This window comes from Canis aureus, chromosome 10, assembly GCF_053574225.1.
Source record: "Canis aureus isolate CA01 chromosome 10, VMU_Caureus_v.1.0, whole genome shotgun sequence".
NCBI lineage: Eukaryota > Metazoa > Chordata > Mammalia > Carnivora > Canidae > Canis > Canis aureus.
Window position 1 is genome coordinate 62,928,963 of NC_135620.1, and position 19,837 is coordinate 62,948,799.

Consider the following 19,837-nt stretch of genomic DNA (forward strand, 5'->3'; position numbering starts at 1 on the left):
ATTACATACCTCAATTATTTTTGCAGTTTCGAATGTGGAGATGCCAATGAGTAATCCCAACAGGTCAAACAAACAAGTTCTGTACCATTTTCATGTCTCTGGAGCCTTGCAGTATCTCCACACAGAAGATGAGTGAGTCCCAAGGGGTCAAATGCAGTTTGCTGTACTGTTTTAGTATTTTTGGAGGCTGCCAGCAACTCCACACAGCTACAAAGTGGCAGACTCCAAGATGGATAAGATAAAGGTCTGCGATGGCAGGTGTCCAAGATGGCTCAGAAAGCAGGTGCTGAACTCCCCTTGACTTTCAGTCGCATCATCACAGAATGGTAAGAAGCCTCAGAGGTCATGGTTGTCAACCATACATCATTTAGAACCAAAAATTAGCACATGCAATCTAACCTCTTAAAAAATCAAGACATGTATCAGTGAAAGGGAGTTTAAGATAATAAAAGGAAAGGAATAAAGGAAGAAGACAGCTGGTACAAACCCTCTATACTAGGCAGGTACACCCGCCAAACACAACACTTGATTTCACTTCATTCAGCTATAAAGGGTCTAAAATTGTGAGGTTTGTCAGGTTCCACCATCCAAAGGGACCCCAGCAGCTACCATCTGAGGCTGCAGAGAGGCCTGAGTTGGTGGATCAAGGAGAGGTGGTTTTGAAACTTCCAAGAGGACAGGGCTCCAGAGGAATGTTATCCATGCAGATGTGCTCCTGCCTGGAACCAGCCTTGTGATTCCCTGGGTTCTGGCCCTCCTCTCCTTTCCTCTTCCTGTTTCTTGGTCCCCAGCAGCCCTTACCATCCCTGTCCTCTGCACCTACTTACCTGATGATCCAACTCTGGACCTCCACCTTGGGTCCTGCCTCTCAGGCCTATCCCAGTTACAGGGACAGGGGAAGTGAACTAAGAGGAGCTGGTTGTATTACACATGGTCTATCACTTCAAATTCACAAAATGCTGAAAAGTAAGAATAACTAGCCTCCTTTAAAAATGAAAAGTTACGGATGCCTGGGAGGTGTCTGACTATCAATCTCACTAGGGTTGTGATATCGGGGTCATGGGGTCAATGTCTACGTTGGGCTCTACGCTCAGTGCAGAGTCTGCTTGAGATTCTCTCTCCCTATCTCTCTGTCCCTCCCATTCAGAAAAGTTAGGTAATCTGCTTCAAGTCACAGAGCTGCTACAGGATGAAAGAGAAATATTCCGGGGCCATATTCTTTACAATATGCCATACAGATTCTCTGTCCAGATTCCTTTTCACATTCCCTGGAGGCTCATTTGAATGTTTTGCACCCCTGATATTTGTTCTGGGTTCTTCTTTTTTTTTCTTTTTTTTTCTTTTTTTTTCTTTTTTTTTTCTTTTTTTTTTGCTGAGTCCTTCTTCAATCTACATTTCATCGCTTCATCTCCAGCAACTTCCCCCACTCAGTCTCTGGCCAACTCACAATGTCTTCTAAGAAGACCTGCCCATAATTTGTAATCCACATATGAAGTGAGGGCACACCCAATCATACATCACCTACCTTACATGAGTCTCTACTGTTACAGGAAGTATCCAAATATCTTGTCATAGCATAAATGCCACTCATAGTGTGTGGCCCCTACCAGTCCCTCTGGCTTCACCTCTTACCTGACCCTTCTTTCTTCTTGTTCACTAGATTTCAACTATATTAAATCTCCTCCCTAAAGAAGCCACATCTAGACCAAGTAGCCAACAGGCTGGCTTATAGTATTTATTATGGAAAGGTTTTTATTATCTTGGCATCTGGTATTAGAATTTCTCTTTGGGCAGAACCACCTCTATTGGAAGAATTTCTTGATAACCCACCCCTGGTGGTGGTGCAGAAGCTGAGGTCCTAGGGTCCCAGGTGTGAATAGGTTGCAGGTTGGGCTCTCCAGAAGTAGATGTTGAGATGCAGTTTGGGGTACAAGATGTTTATGAGGACAACCCAAATGTACATCAACTGATGAATAGATAAACAAAACTGCAGTATGCAGTGAGATCCCATTTTATAACTCCTCACATCTTCACCTAAGTTACAGCACAGAGCATACACCCTCAACATTTTGCCAAATAGGTACTTCTAACACTATTGTTTCACTCTTAGACTCTCCTTTCTCTCAGAGCCTCAGCTACCTGAAGCATTTATTCAATTAAATTGTTTTTTAAGTTTTGTAGAACAGAGCATCTCTTTTTTCCTCCTCCTTAAAAAAAACATTGTTAAAAGACATTAACATTGAGGTGTAATTTATGGATTAGGGTCACATTGTGCTTAAAATCTACAGATAATGATGAATAAGAGCAGGAGTGAAAGAAAAAGCAAGAGGAAGTCTATCACCAAAACCAGGTTGATCTTAGTATAAGGTGTTGATTGAGCCTATAGCTTTTCATAAAAATCACATCAGGAAAAGCTGCAAGAAAGACTGTATTTCACATCTGGTTAAGACAAGAGCAATGGAAACACCAGCAGAAAAAAATGTAAACCCAGACATCTAATACTGAAAACTTACTTTTGCATAGATGTTTTCCATATATCATCCTATTTAGTCCTCTCAATAACGCCCTAAATTGGGAAGATCAGAATTATTATAATCATTATTTTTTTTTTAATTTATTTATTTATGACAGTCACACAGAGAGAGAGAGAGAGAGGCAGAGACACAGGCAGAGGGAGAAGCAGGCTCCATGCACCGGGAGCCCGATGTGGGATTCGATCCCGGGTCTCCAGGATCGCGCCCTGGGCCAAAGGCAGGCGCCAAACCGCTGCGCCACCCAGGGATCCCTATAATCATTATTTTATAGTTGAGTCAATTGATATTCAGTGTTTGATTGGCTCAAGTTTACATAGTAACCAAGCAATGGTTCCGGGACTCGCCCAGAGTTAGTGAATCCAAATGCAGTATTCTTTCCATGAACACCTCATGCTATAGCACAACTGCCACCACCTCCCTGCCCTCTGTGGCCAGAGAGATACCACAAGTGGACAGAGAGAAACCTGATCAGCAGTTCAAATACATTTCCCATGAGGCAACAGTCATTTGAGGATTAACTTCTTAGAGGACATTTTTCATTAATGAGTATGGATTTTAGCAAACAAACAGAATGAACAGAATTATCTTCTAACACATCCCAGTGATGCAAGAACTCATTTGTGCATGGTCTTGAAAAAGGTAAACAGTAAAACTCCAGACAGGCAACGTGTAACCATTTTTAACTCCAGGTGTGGCTCTCAGAGGAATTTTATATGGCAAGACAGAGAAAGAAATTATTGAATAAAGGGCTTCCATACAACAGAGTAGCATTCAGCCCAGGAGTCTTCCTTCCAAACAAAAGTCACTACAACATACTAGGAAATCAAAGGCAATCAAAGGCTTCCACTGGCAGTGATGGTGGCATATTTCCAGAACTCAGACAAAGTGATACATCCAGCATTGATATAGATTGTGCAATTAGAAATGAAGGGACAGATTCCTGTACAAAAAGTATGTTTGAGAAACTGCGTCTCAACCAAGTTAAATGGCTTTCTTACTCCAGGACTCCCCAAGAGGAGAATAACTTATATAGCAATTTAAGAAATGGTGAATTCGAGCAATAGAATACAATTGGTGCCATTTATAACAACTGCAGAAAAGAAACTGATCATTCTGGACAACTAGTTCAGGTATGACAAGTACATGGCTTGTTTCCCTTCATTTCTCCCTCCTGCCCCCATGGCAGGCATAACTAATTAAGTCACTGCACTCTTTGCCAATGATTCCAGATGTAGCTTCACAATTTTAAATACCTCAAGAAGTCACTATTAGCTAATCATATCTGCATTATCAGCTTTCAAACAAAAAGATGGTTATAAACTAGCACTGGATGAAGAATAGACTAGATATTCCTCAGGGTGCAATGGATGAAGAGGGTTGAGACCAGGAAGACCTGCTAGTTAACTCCCACAGGAAGAGTTAAGGGCCAGGGACCAGATCCCAAGTGTCATTTTATCCTCAGTACCCAGCAAAGTGCCCAGCATGGTAGACTCTGGATATATTTGGTGAATTAATGAGTTAACACCAAAATCACATGATAGTGATGATTTTACATGGTCCACAGTAACTATATGCGTATATTAGCCATTAAGAAAAAATGTGTATAACTGTTCCCTATTACGGATTCAGTTTCTTTCACACTCTTTCTGTTATCTTTACCAGAATCCTAATAAAGAGCCTCATCCAGTATGGTTTAAAGAAGCACCAGGAACCACAAAGATGATAACACCAATAGACTCTGGTTTGAATCTACATTTACTTGCTATATAACCTTGAGAAAATTACTTGACTTCTCCAGGCTTCAATGTCTTCGGTTATAAAAAAGAGGATAATAATATCTACCTTGTAGGGTTGTTATAAGGATTAGGGATTTATTATGCAAAGTAACCTAATACAGTTCCTGCTTGGTCTTTTTCTATTTATGCCTCTCCTTGCTTCCAAAAGGATTTAAAGTGGCTTAAAATGTTATCCATGATGAAGTAAATATATTTAAAATAAAGAGGCAAAATTTCAAAGCAAAGGGAAAACAGTCAAAAGTAAACAAGGAGTGACATAGAACATCTCACACACCGTAGACATACAATAAAATGGTGGTGGTGGTGAAAACAGTTTGTACTAATAACATCTGTTGTCACTGGTGCTATCATGTCTTCCTGAGGAATTCCAATCATTCTTCAAGTCCCCATCTGGGGACTAGCCCTACCAAATAGTAAACATAATATAAAAGCTCAAAAATTGGGATCCCTGGGTGGCGCAGCGGTTTGGCGCCTGCCTTTGGCCCAGGGCGCGATCCTGGAGACCCGGGATCGAATCCCGCATCGGGCTCCCGGTGCATGGAGCCTGCTTCTCCCTCTGCCTGTGTCTCTGCGCCTCTCTCTCTCTCTCTGTGACTATCATAAATAAATAAAAATTTAAAAAAAAAAAAGCTCAAAAATTAAAAGTGTAGTATTGGTACACAGAAAAGAATAGAGCATCCATAAAAGATTTTAGATATAAAGTTGCGAGATTCTGAAAATCTCAGATACACATGAAGAAACTAAAGGAATGAGAAGTTATGTAACTTGCCAGGTTCACACATCTAGTAAACTATACAACTGGGGTTTAAACACAAGCATTCTGATTCCAGAGTCCATTTTTTAACCATTAAATGATAATGTTAAAAAGCAAAGTACAGACCAGTAAGTTTACTCTGCTATTTTGGGGGAAAAAAGGAGAAATTTAAAAACTTACTTCTACTTGCTTGTATATTCTGAAAGGATACATAAGAAACTAGTAACAGGGGGATCCCTGGGTGGCTCAGCGGTTTGGTGCCTGCCTTCAGCCCAGGGTATGGTCCTGGAGTCCCAGGATCGAGTCCCAGGATCGAGTCCCTGTGTCGGGCTCCCCATGGGAAGCCTGCTTCTCCCTCTGCCTGTGTCTCTGCCTCTCTCTCTCTGAATCTCTCATGAATAAATTAGAAAAAAAAAAAAAAAAACTAGTAACAGTAGTTACCTTTGGATAGCATGGGGATGGGCAGAAAAGTAACAGGGGTTAGGGGTCATATACATGTAAATTAATTTTATAATAGATGCATAAATATTTCAACTATATCAATGGATAACTTGATAAATTAATTAAAATTAAATAAATAGAATAAGCTAAATTAAATATAAAAACAGAAAGCAAATTCTCACCCGGGACAAGCCTTTTCTGGCCTCCCTGACAAGCACAGTAAGCCCACCCTTCTTCTAGGTTCTCGTATCACTTGTGCCTACAACTTTTCTGGCACATACCATGTTGCACTGCCCTAATTTATGCTCTACTCCCCTGCTCACCTCACCGCCAGTCAAGCGATGAGCTCTTCAAAGGCTCTTCTGATTCTTTCATTCTTGTATGCCCAACAACTAGTGTAGTCCCTGTCATGTGGCAAACATCCAGTACATGGGGAAGAGGAAGTGGAAAAACAGAAGTGGACAGACCAGCCAAATTTGTGGTCTGAGCGCTGTGGAAAGGGGAATCGACTGGGGCCTTCATACAACAATAAGATTTTGAAGAGGAAGCGAGGAGAGAGGAAAACATAGCAACCCTTGCAGAAAAGGTGTACTCAACCCTGCTAAGACAAAGGGGTATAAGGGGTACTGTGGGCCAGTACTAATCAGGGAGAAATGAGGAAGGAGAACCCCTAGCTGAGGAAGACGTAAGCACTGAGACTCGCCCTGAAAGGGCAGGAAATACAGCAGAAGACTGACACCCTAGAATCGAGGGCCACAGGAGATTCGACTGAAGACTTCCCACCCCTCTAAAAACAGGGCAGAGGACATGTGAAAGATCGGTATTAAAGATTTTCTAATTGCATATGCTGACCACACATTTGATCTGTTGCTTTCTGCTCATTTAAACTCTTCATATACACTCATCTAAGGGCCAAAGGGTGATCCACATTGGTCCAGGGATCTATGTTCCCCATCAGAATAAATCCCAGATTCCATAAATTACAGGAACTGGCCCACTCCAAGTCAGACCACACCCAACCCCTGACCCTCGAAAAACTGGGCTTTTGTAAATAACTGTGCATATCCTTATACTGTGATCCACAGGCGTAGAATTCATTATTTGTGTTGATCACCAAAACTGCACATTCAATAGTCCTTATTTTACAGATACGCACTGGAATAGGTATAAGTGCAGTGACACAATAGCTGGGATTTGCTTCCAAAGAAAAATAAAGGAGTTCCTGGCTGGCTCAATGAGTGCAGCATGTGACTCTTGATCGGAGTCCGGAGTTCCAGCCCCACGTTGGGCATGAAGCCCACTTAAAAAAGGGAGGGAGCAAAAGAGAGAAGAAGAAGAAGAAAATAATAGGTAAAAGTAAGAAGCTTGGATTATCCAAATACCAGCCCTTAGGAAGAGAATGTGATTTATGTTAAGGATGCTTCACCCTAAGAGGTAAGTTAGTTAAATGAATAAAAAAGCAAAATCCTAGATAATATAGGAAGTGTTTGCAGAAGGAATTTTTATTTCATTGCCTCAACTCTAAGTGGCATTAGCAAATATTGCAAAGTAATGAAAGAGGCCATGAGGAAGGAGCTAGAAACACCTTCCAATATTACGGGGAAAATTCTGACATCTTAATTATACTCTGCCACCTAGTGACAAAGGAAATTTAACATACTTCCTGAGCCGGGCTCCAGGGGCAGAGAGGGCTGCCCTCCGCCACCTGGACATGGGGTCAGGGCCTGAGCACTCCAAACAGGCCTCATCCCACGAGCCCTTGGGGCACCACTGCTCTGGCCACTTGTGCTCAGGACTCCAGGAGACGCTGCAAACACGGCCAAAGGCCAAAGGAGTTGTTCAGTCTACGGCTGACAGTCAGGCCGGGCCACAAGGTCCCCCCTCTATCACTTAACACAGTCCGCTGGCCCCTCTGCCACCTCCTGCCCCGTGCAACGGCTTCAATGGGAAACACACAGCGAGACTAAAAAGGCCCCCTGATGCTGGACATGGTAACCCTGAAGCTCCCAGCACCTGGTGGCTCAGCTGGTTAAGAGCCCACCCTTGGGGACGCCCGGGTTGCTCAGCGGTTGAGCATCTGCCTTTGGCCCAGGGCGTGATCCTGGGGTACTGGGATCGAGTCCCACATGGGGCTCCCTGCATGGAGCCTGCTTCTCTCTCTGCCTGTGTCTCTGCCTGCCTCTCTCTGTGTGTCTCTCATGAATAAATAAATAAATTCTTTAAAAACAAAAAAAAGTTCTCTATTTAAAAAAAAAAAAAAAGAGCCCACCCTTGGCTCAGGTTGGGATCCCAGGCTCCTGGGACTGAGTCCCTCCAGGGCTCCCTGCTCAGCTCCCTTCTCCTGCTCCCCCACTTGTGTTCTCTCTCTCCATCAAATATGTAAATAAAATATTAAAAAAAAAAAAAGAAAAAAAGAAAAAAGAAAACAATCCAGACGTTCCACTGTAAGAAGTAAGAGTAATACTATTATCTTCTCCCCATGAACTGGCGTAACTTTTACTCACAAATCTTAGCACACAAAATGATGGGTAAAAATTCCTATTAATGGGCGGCCCGGGTGGCTCAGGGGTTTAGCACCTGCCTTCGGCCCAGGGCGTGACCCTGGACACCCGGGATCGAGTCCCACGTCGGGCTCCCCGCATGGAGCCTGCTTCTCCCTCTGCCTTTCTCTCTGTGTCTCTCATGAATAAATAAATAAAATATTTTTTTAAAAAACTATTAATTCCTGACTGTAAATTGAAGGAGCGCATGTTTTAAAAGCGCACCTTGGTCCGAGGGGTCGCAGCCTCCCGGAGACCTGGGGCGCCTCGAGCCCCAGTGTGCCCCATAATGCACTGCGAGGGGGGCGGGCAGGTGGGGAGGAGGAGGCCGGAAGTGAGCCGGTGGCCGCTCCGGGCGGGGAGGAGGAGGCCGGAAGTGAGCCGGGGGGCCGCTCTGGCACGTGGTCCAGCCGCACCATAGAGGTTCTGCGCCAATAGCCAAGAATCACTTTGACGCCTCCGGGGTTGTTCAGGTTTTCTCATTCTGTTGGGTTGACCCGCTCAGTCTATTTGCAGACCATTGGTGGTACAGCAGTGGGGTTTAATAAGGAACTTCAGCCTCGCCCCCCTTTTTTTTGGAGATTTTATTTTTTCATGAGACACAGAGAGAGACGCAGAGACACAGGCCGGGGCTGAAGCAGGCTCCGTGCAGGGAGCCCGACCTGGGACTCGATCCCGGGACCCCGGGGTCACGACCTGGGCCGAAGGCAGATGCTCAACCGCTGAGCCGCCCGGGCGGCCCAAGGAACTTGATTGTATGGAAACTCCCCATGGATAAGATCAGAGAATATAAAGCTAAGTGATCAGCATCTTGGGGACCTTTTTATATTGGCCCAGAGCATCAGCAAAAGCTGAAGAGGGAACTTTTTAAAGCTTAAACAGATGTAAGGTAAAACAGACATAAACACGTTCAATAACCTTGAATTTAATGATCCCAGATTCTAAAGCAACCAATCTTGAAGAGGTAGCATAAAAATTAACCTGGTTATTTGCTATGTATGGATTACGAGAAATACAACTAATTGGTATCAGACTAAACTTATATTTCACAATTGTAAAAAAAAAAAAAAGTTATCCACCTTAGATTTATTTCTGTTGCCCATCTCACCCCATCCAAAGGATTTATTAGACTTAAAGCATACATAATGAAATTTTAAATTATAAACTAAAGCAGAAACCAAAACAAAACAGAACCTAGACATAATAGTTAAATCAAAATACAACTGAGATGCAGTTTAGTGATAAGAATATGAGAATTTGTCACCAAAATATTGATATTTTGATAGGACTTTGCTACTCAAATTGTGGTTCCAAGACCAGCAACATCAACATCACCTGGGAGCTTTTCAGAAATTCAGAATCCCTGACCTATTGAATCAGAATCTGCCATTTGACAAGATTCTCCAGTGACTTTTATGTACATAAAGCTTGAGAAGAACTGATCTGCCCCCCACCTCCACCCCTCCACCAGGAAAACAGATTCAGGAGATCTGGAGTGGAGCTCAGGAGCTTATATTTTTTTAAACACCCACAGCTAATTCGCATTAGTCAAGTTAGGAAATACTATAGGTGAATATCAAATATAGCTTTGATTTTCTAGTATAAAAGTAAAATTTGAAAAAAAAAAAAAAGTAAACATAATTAGTTCCTCAGTGGGAAGCCAAGCATTTAAAGAATTCTTTACTCTAGGACCTTAAGAATGAAGCATATAATGACCCAGTGGAAAACGTTCTCACTGACTTTTTTGTACCAATGTTTCAGCAAACATAATTTGATAATTTCTTATATCTTTGTAAAAGCTGAATGTTTGGCATCAAAAGAAAATCTTAGTGAAGGCGGTTCTGAGATGGGGCTAAGCTACTATCTAAGTCAAAGGTCAGCAAACTATGTGGCTTGCTTTGTAAATAAAGTTTTATTGGGGCAGAACCATGTTCATTATGTTTTGTCTGTCTATAATGACAGACATAACTAGTTGCAAAAGAGACCACATAGTCTGCAAAGCCTAAAATATTTACTATCTACCCTTTATTTACAAAAAAAAAAAAAAAGAGCCAACCATAGTCTCTATAAGTTATCCAGGGGACAAAACTGTTTTTAGATTTCCATGAACATGACTTCTCCCCATGGGCTTCTGATAGGAATTAGAGATTGTACAATGATGAAAACGTAAGAATTCATTTTTGGGATTAGTGATTGCTAAACTATGGCTTAAAAATAATTTTTTTTTTAAAAACGGACTTGTTATGTTTGCCAGTTTCTATGGTATAAACCAGAGTTTCTCAACGTCACCACTATTGACATTTTGGACTAGATAATTCTGTGTTGGGGGGAGCTGTCTTTTGCATGGTAGGATATTGAGCAGCATCCCTGGCTTCTACCCACTAGATGTCAGTAGCAAACCCCCAGTTGTGACAACAGATTACGTCTCTAGAGATTGCAAAATGTCCTCTAAGGGGCAAAATGACCCTCATTGGGAATCACTGGGGTATATATTCCTGCTATGACCAATTTCAAACTAGCCAACTTGACATCACTGACCACAGATGTAAGAAGAGATATGCACAGTCTCTTAGGCCAGAGAGAACCATCTCTAGCATACCACTGTGAGAGAACATAATTGCACGTAATAATGTCTTCTTTGAAAAATGGAGGAAGCTAGTGGATCTCCACCCAAATCAAAAGTTACCCCTTCTCCACAGAGATGAACATACTGACAAAATTGTTTTTTTCTTCAGGAAGCAGCCTGGATTCCTCTACACAAAGCTATGTTCCACAAAGCATGGTTAAGTTTATTTTGAATTAGAAAATATCCAAAGCAGATGTTAACAGTCACCCCAATGGTTATTACAAACTCTCAATAATATATCAGTAAATCACATGGCTTCCGAGTAGATTTGGCAGGATGAATTAGCCCCAAGCAAATGAAATGGCTAAACATGTTCTTGGATTTGGGTTGTTTTATTGTGATTGTTGTTTTTGTTTGGTTTTGTTATTTATTTAAATTAATTGAATTTTGGGAAATATCTGCTAATGATAATGACATTAGCTTTGGAATCCTTTGCATCAACAGCACTGACAATGGTTAATTACTCAGAACCAATTACTGAGGCCACTCTTAGACCATGACATTAAAACCATATCATCAGCACACAGGAGGACACTTATCTCCTGTTCTGGGAAGGCAAGCATCCATTTTTGTCTACAGCTTCAGGTCATTAGGATAGAGGACAATTTCTACCAATCCTGAATTTTTGAGGGGTATTAAAATGCATTTTTTGTAGAATTATCAATAATGTAGTATCTATACTGAGTTTATGATTTGGAAGACCAATGGAAGGTCAAGAAAAGCTACAATTGTATTATTCTTGCCCGATTTCTGCACAAGATAATTCTAGACAAAGATCAATGCTACCACTTCTGGGATTTCCTTACCCCTTCCTAGCTGTGGCCTCCCTGGGTTCCTTGGATGACTAAAGAGACCAAAGACAGTTTGGCTCACAGAACCATAAGAATTTTATTAGCTTTGTGACAGCCCCTGATATCATGTGGCTGATAATGTAACTCATCTCCAAATTTAAGATGCATGCAAGCATGTGCACACACATACACTAAACCATCTATAAATTTGAACTTCACTTTCAAGCTGGAGCTACTACTTTTTTTTTTTTAAGATTTTATTTATTTATTCATGAGAGACAGAGGGGGTGGGCAGAGACACAGACAGAGGAAGAAACAGGCTCTATGCAGGGAGCCCGATGTGGGACTCTATCCCAGGACTCCAGGATTATGCTCTGGGCTGAAGGCAGGCACTAAACTACTGAGCCACCCAGGGATCTCCCTGAGCTACTACTTTTTGAGAGTCTCATCTGACTTTTTTTCACTTTCTTGTGGGATCTTGGCATCTTGTGACATATTGTTAACACCTGCTCACAAGAATCAAGAAAGTATTCAGGTGGATCTAGGTGCTCCCAACATCTTGGCATCAAGACATTGTTTAAATGTACATTTCCTCTCCTATAATAAGCAACAAGAAATCAAATGAATAGCAAAACCTGTATACCAAATTTGGGAATATTGAATAATTCCAACTTGAATTAGTACAATTGCAAGAAATATAGAAATTTTAATTATCGGGATCCCTGGGTGGCGGTTTAGTGTCTGCCTTCAGCCCAGGGTGTGATCCTGGAGTCCCAGGATCAAGTCCCACATCAGGCTCCTGCATGGAGCCTGCTTCTCCCTCTGCCTGTGTCTCTGCCTCTCTCTGTGTGTGTCTCTCATGAATAAATAAAATCTTTAAAAAGAAATTTTAATTATCATAAAGTGATCTTACACAGTGATTTTTTTACATACACACATATGATGTAAGAGCTATAAATGCTCTGTAGGGGAGGATATGATTGCAAACCTCTGCCCTTTAAGCTAGGTAAGTAAAACTCACCTCAAATTCATTGGGAATCACTGTATATCTTACCTTTGATGAATAATGTAGTAGACATGCCTAAAGCACCTTTGCTCTAGGTATAAAATTCTGTCATAGAAACCCAAACAATGGGGCAGCCCAGGTGGCTCAGCGGTTTAGCGCCTGCTTTTGGTTCAGGGCGTGATCCTAGAGTCCCAGGATCAAGTCCCACATCAGGCTCCCTGCATGGAGCCTGCTTCTCCCTCTGCCTGTGTCTCTGCCTCTCTGTGTGTGTCTCTCATGAATAAAATCTAAAAAAAAGAAAGAAAGAAAGAAAAGAAACCCAAACAATGGGGCACCTGGGTGGCTCAGTTGGTAGAGCCTATGACTTCTAATCTCAGGGTTATGAGTTTAAGCCCCATGCTGGGTATTACTTAAAAATAAAATCTTAAAAAAATAAAAAAAAAGAAAGAAATCCAAAGAAGCGGTTCCTTAAGAATGAGCCTAACACATAAACTGAAGGAAAATATAGCAAAGCACTATAAATGCACCATAAATAAAAAAGGAATCTTGAGAGCTAGAAGATTCCCTTTATAAAAATCCAGTCAGGAAAAAAAAAAAAAATCAAGTCAGGGGAGCCTGGGTGGTTCAGTCAGTTGAGTATCTGCCTTTGGCTTGGGTCATGATCCCAGAGTCTTGAGATGGAGCCCCATGTCTGGCTCCCTATATGGTGAGAAGCCTGCTTCTTCCCCTCTTTCCTGCTAGTGCTCTCACTATCTGTGTCTTTCTTGCTATCTCTGTCTCTCTCAGATGAATAAATAAAATCTTTAAAAAAATCAAGTGGCTTCTGTCTTGAGTGCCAAATTGAACTGTACCTGAGGAGTTAACAATGAAAAGTGTTTCTTAAAGGTAGAGGTCACCAACAATAGTAGACTTTGAAAAAAGTACAGCAAAATAAAATCTTAATCTAGGGCTTTAAGGTGAATTTGAGAGGAGCAATTAGCAGGGCCTACCAAAAAAGTAACAGAATATGAGGTAGTTAATTGGAGGAAATGATTCTCCTAAACATCAGTTGAAATCTTTAGTTCCATTGTCTCCATAATTATGTTCATTACAGATTCTCAAGTACAAATTCAAAGTTTTCCAGAATTTATAATATTCAATTTTTTGAACAGTTGTATCAATCGGGATAGGACAGGTTCTACGGTGGTTAACAAACAACCCCAAAATTTCAGTAACTTAACAAATATTTGTTTCTCATCCACGTGACCAAAATGGGCTGGCAAAGGGTCTCAGCCCATCATAAGCACTTAGATAACAGACTTCATCTCAACATGAGCTTCCACCATCTCCAGAGTAGCAAAAAGAGAACATGCAAATCACACATAACCTCTTGAAGATTCTGTCCAGAAGTGGCACATGTCACTTCCACTTGTATTCCATTCATGAAAACAAATCACATAGAGCGGCACCTGACTGGCTCAGTCAGTAGAGCATGGGACTCTGGATCTCAGGATCACAAGCACCATGTTGAGTGTAGAGATTACTAAAAAATAAAATCTTTAAAAAATACATCACATAGCTACCTTCAATGGATTCAATTGACTGAAAGGGGAACTGGAATGATGGTAGGCAGCCCTCATGACTACCACAATGACCCGTTGTATCTCAAGATATAAATGCAGTGACTCCTTGAGTCACCTGCCACCACTTCACCCTTTAGCTATGTAGCATCCTTTTTTGTATAAGGGGAAACTAGAGATTTTAGATCCCATAAATCCTCATAAGCCTCACTGGAACAATTCAAATGTGCTGCTAAAGATCTAAGTTGAGCCCCAGTGAAATGTTCTAGGGAATGCACTGCTGAAGAGGAGTATATAAGTCAGGAGTGATTCTGTGGGCTCCAAGAGACAGAACTCTAACTCAAACTGGCATGGATAAAACCATCGTGAGCAAACTCAAAAAGAACTGTGGTATCCTGGGCCTCAAAGTGAGGCTGAATTTAGAAACTTGAATACTATTAGTCCTCTCTCTCTCTCTCTCTCTCTCTCTCTTTTTCATCTCTGCTGCTGTCTGCTTTGTCAGCATCTCTTCCTCGAGTTGGCTTCTCAAAGCAGAAGGAGAAATACAACTCCAGGGAGCTCTAGGCTTACAAATGGAAAGAAACTGAGGGCTCTTCCTCACCAGCTCTACTTAGAAAGATCTTAGGGAAACCACTGACGCTGCAACATAACCAGGTTTGTGCCTTTAAAAGATTGCTCTGGCTGTTGTTTGGAGAATAAATTGGATAGAGGCAAAAATGAAAGCACCACTTAACCTTGTTGGTCAGTTCCTTAATGAAATTCTCTCTTCCCTTGCTTTCTGTGACACAGAACATTATGGGTCTCTGGTGGGGGCTAAGAAGCTCCTTAGGTTCATTTCTGTTGTTACCACAGGTCATCTCTTGGGTTCTTCATGAACTACAAACACAGGTAACAGTAATCCAGAGTGTTACTCTTCTGATCCTGAGGCTGGAACTCAAGGGAAGATTTTTACAGACTAATCCTGGACTCTACTCCTCTCCATACTCAAACCCAAACCTTATAGTTCCAACTTTCTTCTCTTTCTTCTCTTCTGCTCACAAATTGGGCGTGCCTGCCTGGCTCAGTCAGAGGAGCATGGGATTCTTGGTCTTTGGGTCGAGTTCAAGCCCCACACTGGGTGTAGACATTACTAAAAAGAAATAAGTAAACTTAAAAATATGTCAACAGCTCCTTGCATTTACTGATTTAAACACAAACTTCTCAGGTCTCCATGATACGGCCTTAGTTTATTTTTCCAAGCAGTTGTTCCACTTCTGTTACCCAAGTAGAGGTGAATACCTCTTCATAAAAGACCTTATAAATTCAGAAGTGAGGTGCCTGGGTGGCTCAGTCAGTTAAGTGTTTGCCTTTGGCTCAGGTCATAATCCCAGGGTGCAATGGAGCTCCACATGGGGCTCCCTGCTCTGCAGGGAGTCTGCTTCTCCCTCTCCTTCTGCCTCACACCCCCCACCCTCGCTTGTAGTCATTTGCTCTCTCTCAAATAAATATATAAATAAATAAATCTTTTTTAAAATTCAGAAGTATATAAAGAAAACTGAGAAAGCCCCCCCTTTCCCCCCCCCACTCCCCTCCCCAGAGGTGACCACCCTCACCAGTTAGGCAGGTATCCTTCCATTCTCTTTCAATGCACTTATCATACCTACATATGAAAATATAGATGTCTCTTTTTATAATTATAACAGGAACCATAATACATACTGTTTGGCCAAATGCTACAACACATATGGTATTTTTACTTCACAATGTGCCTTAACTTTCCATTTCAATATGTAAAGATCTGCCTCATTCTTTTTAAAGACAAGCCAGTACTCATAAGGTGGATGCATTATAGTACGGGTCCACAATCTTTTATACACATTTCCAGATTTCAAAACCATTCTGAAAACTGAGAGGTTTTGGAAAGTTTGAAGCAGGGATCCCTGGGTGGCTCAGCGGTTTGGCGTCTGCCTTTGGCCCAGGGCACGATCCTGGAGACCCAGGATCGAGTCCCGCGTCGGGCTCCCTGCATGGAGCCTGCTTCTCCCTCTGCCTGTGTCTCTGCCTCTCTCTCTGTGACTATCATAAATAAAAATAAAAAAAGGAAAGTTTGCAGCAAACTCATTTGGTGGTAAAACTGACCTGAAATGACATGAATCTTTTAGTCTTTATCTTACTTAGTGAATATTCATAATTGTCATTGCAGAAACAATAAGGTGTTTAATATGTTTAATTAAGGGGTGTTGCCCCAGACCCCACAAGTGGTGTTGCATAATAAACAACCAAAAATTCTGAAATGTGAAACACATGTGCCTCATCAGTTTCAAACATATTATTGTGACCCTATAGTGTGTGTGTGGGGGGGTATTGCAGTTTCTTAAGAAAAATGTATAATATATGTAAAATTTACTAATATAGTAATAATTAACAATTATTGTGTGCTTATATACCAAGCACTCTTCTAATGCTTTCCATAAACTAATTAATGCAATCCTCACAGCAATACTATGAAGTATTATTGTGATCTCCACTTTATAGATGAGAAAAACTGAGTTGTAGAGAGGTGAAGTAATTTGGGCAATTTCTACAATTAATAAGTCATGTAGTCAAAATCTAATCTAACCCAATTTGGCCGCAGAACCTGTACACTGAACCCATCATGCTGCTTTGCCTTTGTGTTCTTTGAAAATAATACAGCAAACACCTAACCAGATCTTAACATGAGGCCTATTTGTTTGACATCATTTAAAAAAATAAAACCTTAAAAATATCATTGAAACCCTGTGCTCCCCCCTCCCATTCCATTTTTTTTTCCTTCCCAGAGGTAATAATCACTGTCTTTAATTTGGTATTTATCACTGTACCCATGGTTTTTATAGTTTTACACAATAATATAGGGTATTGTTTTTCATATTTTAAACTTTACATATAGCAGGGAGGGGGACACACCTGAAAAAAGCCTCACAGGTCTTCAAATAACTAATATTCTGGGTTTTTTTCTTTTAATATTCTATTTCTTTAACTGGAGAATGAGTACACGAGTATTCATTTCATTGTCACTCTAAACTGTGCATGTATTTGCCTGTGGTATTTTACATGTATGATGACTTTTAAAGTTTTAAATAAGGTAGATTTGATATAAATAATGTTGCACTATTTGAAATTATACCATTATTCAACCACACTTTAATCCAGTGTTGCTGCAAAGGTGTTTTTTAAGTGTAATTAATATATATAATCAGTTGACTTTATATAAAGGAGATTATCCTACATAATCTGGATGAGTTTTATCCAATCTGTTGAAAGGCCTTAAGAACAGGGCTGAGGGGTGCCTGGCTGGCTCAGTCAGTAAATCACATGACCCTTGATCTTGGGATAATGAGTTGAAGCCCCATGTTGGGGCTTCCCCAGCAATCTTCCCCAAAAAGGTTACCTTTTTATAGGTAATCTCCCCCTGTAGAGATTACCTTTAAAATTTTTTTAATTAAAAGAAACTTTTTAAGTTTCTTAAAAAGAAAGTTTCTGAAGAAGACCTGAGATTTCTCCAAGGAAAAAGGACATTCCATCTGTGGACTACATCAGTTTCTGCCCCAGACATTCCAGCCTGCCCTTCCTGACAGCCTATCCTGCAGATTTCAGACTTGCCTAGCCAGTCCTCACAATCATGTAAACCAATTCCTTGCATAAGTCCCTTCACACACACATATACATACATAGCCTACTGGACACATATCCTACCATATACCCTACTGGTCTGTTTCTCTGGTGGAACCTTGACTGATAACAGGCAGAAAAAATATCAGAAAATAATGGCTAAGAATTTCCCAAATTTTTGGTGAAGAACACTAGGTCGCAGATCCAAGAATTTCATCAAATCCCAAATAAGATAAACAAAGAGGAAACCATGCCTCCCAGAGCTTAAAGCCAAAGATAAAGAAGCACATTAACATCTCACATTGATGGGACACGTACAAGTGAATCAGATGTGGGGTGCATTCTGATCTGTTTCTGAAGACTTGGAGGGGCAAGCCCTCCTAGAGAGACTCGCGGAATTCCTAAGGCACTGGTCTAATTGAAATAATCTAAAGTCGGAGAAGTAGTTTGATCCCGAGTTATGTTCAAGCCCTGTGGGTAAGTTGCAGGTACTTCCAAAAAAATGGGAGGAGATTTAGATGTTGAAGGTTTTAAGGAAGGAATAATACCTTAGGATGGCATCAAGGACAGGAAACAGTGTTAAATGCCAAGATACAATGCACCTCCTAATACCCTCCCCCAGAACTTAACCTTAACCCATCTAGTCACAGAATGAGCTGGACAACCATAGCTATCCCCCACCCAGTGCCATCCAAAGGCTTACTTTGTGACAAAGAATAGAGAAAGCATGCACTCCCAATGACCTACTAATTCAGGAAGACAGAAGAAAGAACGTGCTGAGACACCATGCTCAGTCTCTTTGCCCAACTCACCAATCATGTACATCACTCCTCCTCTCTTAGGATGGTCTACCTTGGTCTACCTTGGTTGTGGAGTAGAAATTTCTTCTTCTCTATAGAAACAGGAGGAGTAGGGAATAACTTGGTCTCCTCTCGCAGCTAGACTGTAAATTTCTTAAAGTCAGGAAACTGACTTATATAAACTCCTATGTCTATCACAGTTCAGAGCAGAGAGCTGGACATTATAAAAGAGAGTAAATATGTATCATCTTGACCATTCTATACTTAATATGTGTGTATTGCAAAGACTAAACATGATTTTAATATATTCTAATTTTACCTAATATTTAAATAATGATCTACAATTCATAAAACATTTCTTACTCAGTCTTCACAGCAACCAGTATTATGAATGAGGAGAATGAGGCTCAGAGGGGTTACGTAACTTACTCAAAGTCACACAGCTAATAAGAACCAGAGTTGAGACTCAAATCCACATGATCTTTATCATCATACCACGACTGCCTCTTTCTTACTATTTATTGTTAAGCATTTTGACCTCCTTAAAGAAGAGAAGGATGTTGCACATGAAGTTTGAGGCAACAGCTGTGTCCCCGGCTGTCTGAAATGCCTCCACCAGGTTTGGCAACAGCTGTCTCAGCTTGACATCTCACTGGGTTCCTGTCAGAGCCGCACCTTGGGGAATGACAAGTTTAATGAAGAAAAATCCAACCTTCCACCTGAACTCCTAGCTTTGCAAATACAACTGACATCTGATGGGCTTGGAGGCTCTCACTGCAGGGAATGGGGTGACCCCAGCTTCTCAGCTCATAGATTCTATGTTTGGCAGTTTTCTCTGCAATTGGCTGACAACATTTGTTTCCTCTCCAGATCTTACTTCCTGGTCCCACTGCTCATTTAGATGCAATTCAAACAAATAGTTACGGAGCATTTTCTATATGCCAGGCACTGGGGATGTATAAAAAGATGAGTAACACACCATTCCTGCTCTGGGGCACACAAAGTCCTATGGAAGAGTCAGAAACTTTACACTGACGGTATTTCTATGGAGATAATACTCATTGCCATGGCAAAGGGGCCCCTTTTGAAAAGAGAAACTCTAATGAGACTGCTCAAAAAATTAAATACCATGTTGACTATTTCCTTTGGCAGGAACTACAAATTCAGAAGCCAAGAAGAATCTCAAAAGGACTGTGGAAGGGGCACTTTGAAACTAGTGTTTGAGAACCAACATCTAATTTTTTTTTTTACCTTAAAACATGAAGCAGTGATCAGTATGAGCAAAGGCTACATGAAATCATGTGGTGTGTTATAGGGGAAATAAGCAGGGCCCTATATTTGGAGGACAGAGTATAGGAGG

At 41.2% G+C, this 19,837-nt stretch overlaps 1 long non-coding RNA gene across 15 annotated transcripts in view; it reads right to left on the minus strand.

Annotated features, from left to right (window-relative positions):
* The window catches only part of LOC144322580 (uncharacterized), a 181,043-nt gene that overhangs the window by 125,040 nt on the left and 36,166 nt on the right, over positions 1 to 19,837 (minus strand). For 11 of the 15 annotated variants that reach the window (XR_013388197.1, XR_013388200.1, XR_013388196.1 and 8 more), the window contains one exon: positions 2,514 to 2,566. The exons of 1 other annotated variant lie outside the window; for it this stretch is intronic. This is a non-coding gene — a long non-coding RNA (uncharacterized LOC144322580). Of the gene's footprint in view, positions 1 to 9; positions 302 to 2,513; positions 2,567 to 18,986; positions 19,153 to 19,837 lie in introns of those variants that run through there. 3 more of the 15 variants (XR_013388191.1, XR_013388203.1, XR_013388202.1) reach the window with 2 other exon arrangements.